At 43.5% G+C, this 6740-nt stretch overlaps 1 pseudogene; it reads right to left on the bottom strand.

The window, feature by feature from the left end:
* Positions 1-4164: 4164 nt before the first annotated feature.
* Positions 4165-5441, bottom strand: LOC140696530 (endogenous retrovirus group V member 2 Env polyprotein-like; annotated as a pseudogene).
* Positions 5442-6740: the final 1299 nt, after the last annotated feature.

Here is a 6740-nt window from a genome sequence, read left to right as displayed (position 1 = left end):
TTATCTGTGAGTCTGTTAACCGTATGTGATGTTTTTGAGGTTTTGGAGTGGCTTTGGATATGGTAAATGGAATGCGACCACTTGTCAGAGTGGATTCATTCCTATGGTTACTCATGGAACAGGCACTGCAGGGTCCACTATAGTTATATTGGAGAAAAATACTGATATGCTCTCAAGCAACTAGCTGTAAAGACGATGAAAAGAAAACAAATGGATCACAATGAATTGTGACTAACACTATTAATGATTTAAACAACCTATGTGATAGAGACTTACAGAGACAAGGGGTGTGGTCTATATTTAGACATGGTGGTTTCAGAATGCGTCATTGAGTACGTAATACTTATGCTGAAACATGGAAGGCGAGAAGGAACTACAAGGCAATCCATGGGAAAAAGTCCAGGCAGGGTGAACAGCTTGCTTAAGAATCATGAAGTAAGAATAAATTTTTAGTGTGTTGAAGACATGAGAGGAGGTAAGAATGTCTGGAACACTGAGGGTAACAAGGAGGTCTAAAATAAGTACAGAGATGGGCCAGATCTACTGTCTGTATTAATCACCAGTCTACTATTGCTGAGTAACAAATAGCCTCAGAAATCTTGGTTGCAAAAAATAATGATCATTTATTCATCACCAGTGAATACTTGCTCAACTGAGGAGTCTCTGCTTCAGGCTGGCAGTGGGTGGGGATCTGTCCCATGTCTGTCTGGAACATATTCTCATGCGCAAGAAGGAAGTCCATCCTACAAGCATGTTTTAAGCCTTTGTGTGTGTAATGCTGGTAACATCACCTCGGTCAAAACAACCAGGTGGCAAGCCCAGAGGCAAGCAATGGAGAAGAGGAACTTTGATAAGAAGAACTTCAAAGATACATCGCAAAGAGCAAAAAGTGTGTCTCACATACTGTTGTAAAGTATATTCTTACAATGTTGCCTTGTATATAGCAGAAACTCAAGATATAGTAAGACATTCAAAAATTGGTGAAAGATGTAATGCAAAATATTAGTGGCATTGGTTTTGGTAGTCCCACTACCAGTGGGAAAATGCCTGGGGTCTGGTTCAGTCATCTACACAGATATCATCAAGCATGAGCAAAGCAGAAGTTTCAGTAGCCACTGGAAGCACCACAATTACTTCATGTAAGTAACTCACATATCTACCATGATCTCAGTTCTTTATTATTAACCTTCTAGCAAATCTTTTTTTCCTTTTCTCTTTGTCATCCTTTCCTCTTTTTTCTCCTTTCCTCCTCCTCATCCTTTTTCATCTATTACTTTCCATTATTCTATTAAGAAACTTGGAAGTCTTACGTCCTGGGTTCAGAACTGATTCTATTCTATGATTCAATCAAAATTTATGTTTCTACTATATGAGTTATGCTGAGTGAATATGTATATAAAGTGCTTGGATCAGTGTCAGGCACATAGAATATGCTATATTTAGCTGATCAAACTTATCACTGTGAGAACTACAAATATAGAGTAATGAGAAACCTGAATAATCTTGAGTAGGATGGGGCTAGCAACTGGGAACAGTACAGACTAGAATTCTTAAGTGTCTAACTCATGAGTTGCATGGGCCAAGAAAAGTGCTGGTATTGTATTCAATAATGTAGCTTACTTGGCTTGCTTCTATGTATGTGGCTTGGTTTCAAAGAATTCCTCAAAGTGTAATGAAGATGATTTTCGTACTTTAAATTCCCCATGGAGATTATATGAGATGAGCAATTGGGAAAGGGACCCTCCAGGCTCTACACTCTTAAGAGAAGTCCTTTTATGTGGCATTGGTGGAATTTATTAATAATTGAAGAACTATCTTTAAAGCCTATTTGTAACTGGAAGCTGTGAATTTTTAAAAATTTTTGACCTACACACACTGGCGACTAAATTAAAACACAGACCTAAATACTACTCTGATACAAGGCTGTTCAAGGTATCTAATCCATTACTATGACCTAAATGTATTCTAAAAACAACAACAAAAATCCAACTGGGTTTTGGTAATACTTTAATTCTGGGTGTTTGTAAAGCTGACTCCCCATTGGGTGAAAGTTTCAGTACAGAAAGGGACATGTCTTGACAATAATCATTAGTAAAAATGTCTCAAGGGAGTATAGTTTAGGGCAGTGGGTGGGAGATGGGACATGATTAGAGAAAAAGGGAGGATTCAGGCCAGGAATCTGAAAAGCTTTTCTGGAAATTTGAACATAGGTGGAACTGCAGGAATCTTTAAATGATGAGTCATGAAGATTGTAAATTATAATGGAGGTTTTATAGTTTAGATGATCTGTGACAGCTTCCTTTGTCATAGATTTTCTGTTTTCAATTAGTACCACAAGGATCATGGTTTTCCTCTGACTATTGGACCATTCACAAATGTTTAATTAATTCTGACAGGTCCCATATTATCCTAGAAAGTCAATCAAAAATTACATATTTCCTTGGAAATAAACAAATTACCCCCAGCTTTAAAAACTGATGGTTTATATTTAGCTACAAAACCCATAGGAAGAGTTATTAAACTCAAAGAAGTTAACATGTATTAATTTCTATAATCTTATTAATGACCTAGACCTATTGCTTTATTCTGAAGAAAGCAGCATTCTTTTTGAAGAACATGGATTTTGTATACACAATAGTCTATTATCAATTTAAAAGTTTGTTGGCAACATTACTCTAAGAATGTTATTGAGCTATCTGCTGATAATCAGGGAATCCAACACATATTCTGCATTTCTATTTCCTAACATGAATAAATAAATACATTAGCCAGCAAATGTTAATGACCACTCACAATAAATAGAATTCACAGATAAAATCTGCATTAAAAGATCATTAGCGTTGAGGATTGAAAACACAAAACTATGGAAATGAGTTCTTAATTCTCTCATTCTATCTTCTTAGAGTAGATACATACCTCAAGATATAAATAAATTCAGAGGGCAATTTTAGTGGCATATGGGGTAACTTATTCCTTTTTTGCATTTGTAATTAGAGAAAGGGAGTTTGAGATCTCAGCCACAGTACTGGTTTGTGCCTCATGGACGTTTCCTGAGTTTACTCAGCGATAGGACACTAGCCTCGGATGGGTCCTATACCAGACGGCATCTTTGCACATCACAAAGTACCACTATTTTGCTTTCAGTTCAAATCTGCTTCTGGTTTGGGATGATATGGTCTAATTTTTCTAATTTTTTCTGTCTCTTTTTTTCACTTTCCATCTCGATCTCTTTTTCTGTCTCCCTTTTTCAAGCACTGTTTCCTGATGTTTTGACTAATTCTCTGAAACCTTTCGTTAGTCCAGAATTATCTATAGTTTGTCACATTCTGTCTATTTTATGGAATTCCTGCCATGATTCAGCTAGAGGTGACTTCAGGTGCCGACAGAACTGTAGTGTATTTGGCAAGTCAAAAATCTCCAGCCATAGACAGGGCTGCAGGAGGTGTGTGATTTCAGAAGGAAGGCACACTTACAGGCTGTCACCCACCTTTCTCCAGGCTCCCCCAACCCCTTTTAGAGTAGTGCATTCTCCTTGAGGATATCTGTACACAACACTTGCCATTTTTCTGACTATCAAGCAGCCGAACCCCCTCCTATATGTGTGCGTGTACCTTGGTAAGAGTGTTACACCCTGTTCTTTTAGGAAGTATTGCCAAGTGCAGGCAGATGATTGCAGGTCCCACCCTATCTCACTCCCCCTAAAGGATTCTACATTCCTTAAGGGTCAAGGGGCAGAAGATCTCTTCTTCGGGAGCTACTTCCTGCTAAACAGGGGCCACAGACCCTAACATCCCCTGGAGGTGTAACCGCCCCCTTCAGACTGCTCTAGGGGCCTGCGGGAACCTGGGCCACCATCTGTGGGGATTGGGTGAAACCCTTAGGCTACCATGAGCCTCACCTGAAACTACTGAAGCCTGGAAGACACAAATCTGACTAAAAGATTAAATAAAGAGGGTCCAAATAATAATCAAAGAACTATTGCCACTAGAGGACCCAGGAAAGGCAGGAACCAAATGATGCCTGGAACAAAGACTTTAATCAAGTCCCATGTAGTTTGGACAGTGGGATTGCTGAACACACATAACTATTTAGCTTGTTTGAAAATCTCCTAAATATTTAGTTTGACTTCCCCCTGAGTTGTTAATGCATGTACAGCAAGTTTGGTTAATTACTGCAGAGATACCCTTGATCAGCCAGAAGGTAATCTTGGGCTAACCTACTGTCAAACATCACATTAGCTAAGGAATCTAATGACTCCCAGAGGCCCCTTAAGGCATCACCAATCTTTGAGGCCAGATTCTCTATAGCCTGGGTAAGGATTTTTAAGATTGCTTTGTGATAGGCAACCCCCCCCAGGGCCAGTCCTGTGGTGGCCTCAGGTGTTGTCAGAATTAGTCCAAGTGCCCTGTTACACCTGTTTTGAGAGGTGGCATTATACAGTGACACCTAGTCCTTTAGGGCCCAATTGTCCCAAAGTGCATTCTCCTTGGAAGTGCATAGTGTCTAAGCATGGATAGGCCACTGCCCAGAGAGGCTGGGAGGAGGAACTTGGGTTCCCTTCACAGGATAGTTTATTTTGCAGTGGACTGCAGAGGAATAGATTGGGGGGGGGGTGTGCAAGCTTGGTGGGGTGAAGTGGAATCAAACCAGTGACCAAAAAGGGAGACCCAGTCAGGTGTATTACTGCACATGAGGGACAGGGGCCCTCTGTCTAGTGGTCCCTCATCTAGTTCTTCCCTTTCCCCTATTCCCTCATGCTTGCTGAAGGCAGACAGGAGGCTATAGGTGACTCTCCAGGAAGGCGCTACCCTTCCCCTCCAGTATGTACAAACAAGAGGTGCTGGGTTGGGTGCCTGGGGAGAAGAGAGATGGGTCCACACACCAGTGAGTCTGGTTAGGGATGCATGATGAGTTTAAAGTGGAAAATCACGGATAAACAGAGGGTAAGCTTCCTACATCAGGAAGGCAGATATCTTCCTGGCAGAAGCAACAGAGTTTTCCTTGTTCTGTGCAGAGAGGGGGCTGCTGGACCTGGAGACTAGTTTGGTTCCAGGGGTCTGTAAGCTTCATACCCCTCATATCAGCATGAGCATCAAGTTTCATTAGAAAATGGTGTGCTTCTAATGGGTTCAGAGGTCAGGGTGAGATTAATACCTTTACTAATAGGCACAAACTGGTTGCAAAATAGGTCCAGTTATAAAATGGTGCTAAAATTTAGCGATCCACGTTGGTGCCACCTCTTCTGGTTGCCTAAGGCATATTGGGGCAAAGACGTATTACAAAAGAAAGACAGCTTGTTCTTTTCTAAGCCGTCTAACTTGAACTGTCCCTGTTAAGAATGCAACCCAAGGGGCAGTCTGTGGGAATTCCTGGGACACTTCCTCATTGCTGTACTTCTGATGACCAATGATAAAGGGTCCAGGAGCAGGATGGAGTCCCATAGACCTTGTGTCAATGTAATTATCTGATCGTTCCTGGTCCCCAAAAACTCCCAAGAAGAAGACAGTGAAGGAGTGACAAAGCTACAGAGGACAAAGAAGGAGCCCCAGCAGGGAACAGATCCAATTATTCTCTAAATGGTCTTCACATAGGCAATCTCCCCTGTTTCTAGGGGAACAGAGCCGAAGAGACAGATGGCAGAGGAGATCACATAACTCACCTCCTGTGGTCCAGGGCGCAGAACAGAAAAACACTGGGAGGTAACATAGAGGTCGTCCCAGGAGGGGCCTCTAGGATGGAGGGGAGTGGAGGGTTCGGCTAGGGAGGGTAAGAAGAAAGAAAGGAAATGAGAGAGGGAGAGACAGAGAGCTTGTCCTTTCACCCCACCCCTCTGCGGGTGTCTGTCCAAGCAGTTCCAATCGGGCCCTCCATCCACCGGCCACCGGGAGAATTAGCACCAGAAGCCAGTGCCTACGGACTCTAACCCACAACTGGGACATCCACCCCCGAATGGGACTTCAACCCAGGGAAAAGATGTGGAGAAGTTTGTGACAACTGGGCTTCCAGCCACTGCAGGACATGAGGGCTGAACCTCTCTATCAGAAACCTCACCTCACATCAAGGCCAGCCCGCCGAGGTCTGCAGGGCGCGGCGAGACCCTCCCGCCTCTGGCGGTCACCGTCGGGGTGAGCTGGGGTCGGAGGGAGCGCGGACTCAGGGCTGAGAGGAACCGGGCTGGAGCTGCCCACTGTCCACTTTCTGAACGGATGTGACAGAAAAGCGGAGGGGACAGAGAAAGAAGAAAGAAAGAGAGAAAAACTGGAAGAGGGAAAAAAGACAAAGGGGAAAGGGAAGGGTTGCCTGAATGTGGATAATGAGACCTCCAAGCAAGGAAGGCAGACTTACCAAGCGCAATGATATTGAAACAAAAAAAATTTAGGCGCCGCTTGTCAACTGCGAGGAAGCTGCCTTCAGCCTTCTGGAAGAGAGCCCCCAGTCCTTTAGGGGGAGCAAAAGGTCTCACTGTCATGGTGAAGTTGCCACAAATGATGGTACCAGTCTGATTCTTGGACTCTTTAATCAAAAGAAGTTGCCGAAGAAACCAGAAGAGAATTTCAGGCAAAGCTTTAATGAGGGAGTGAACGCATGAATCAGGAAGCCGAGCCCGCTCCCCGCCGGTTCCATTAATTGGGTGAGTCGAGGGGCGGGGCGGTGGGGTGGCTTGGGCGGGGCTTTGGCCCCTCGGCGTGCCGGCTGCACGGATCATGCGCAGTCCTTCGCGCTTGCGTCGGTCCGCTGGA

The sequence above is a fragment of the Vicugna pacos genome, chromosome 5, assembly GCF_048564905.1.
Source record: "Vicugna pacos chromosome 5, VicPac4, whole genome shotgun sequence".
NCBI classification, from domain to species: domain Eukaryota; kingdom Metazoa; phylum Chordata; class Mammalia; order Artiodactyla; family Camelidae; genus Vicugna; species Vicugna pacos.
This window is presented reverse-complemented; position numbering and strand designations above follow the sequence as displayed.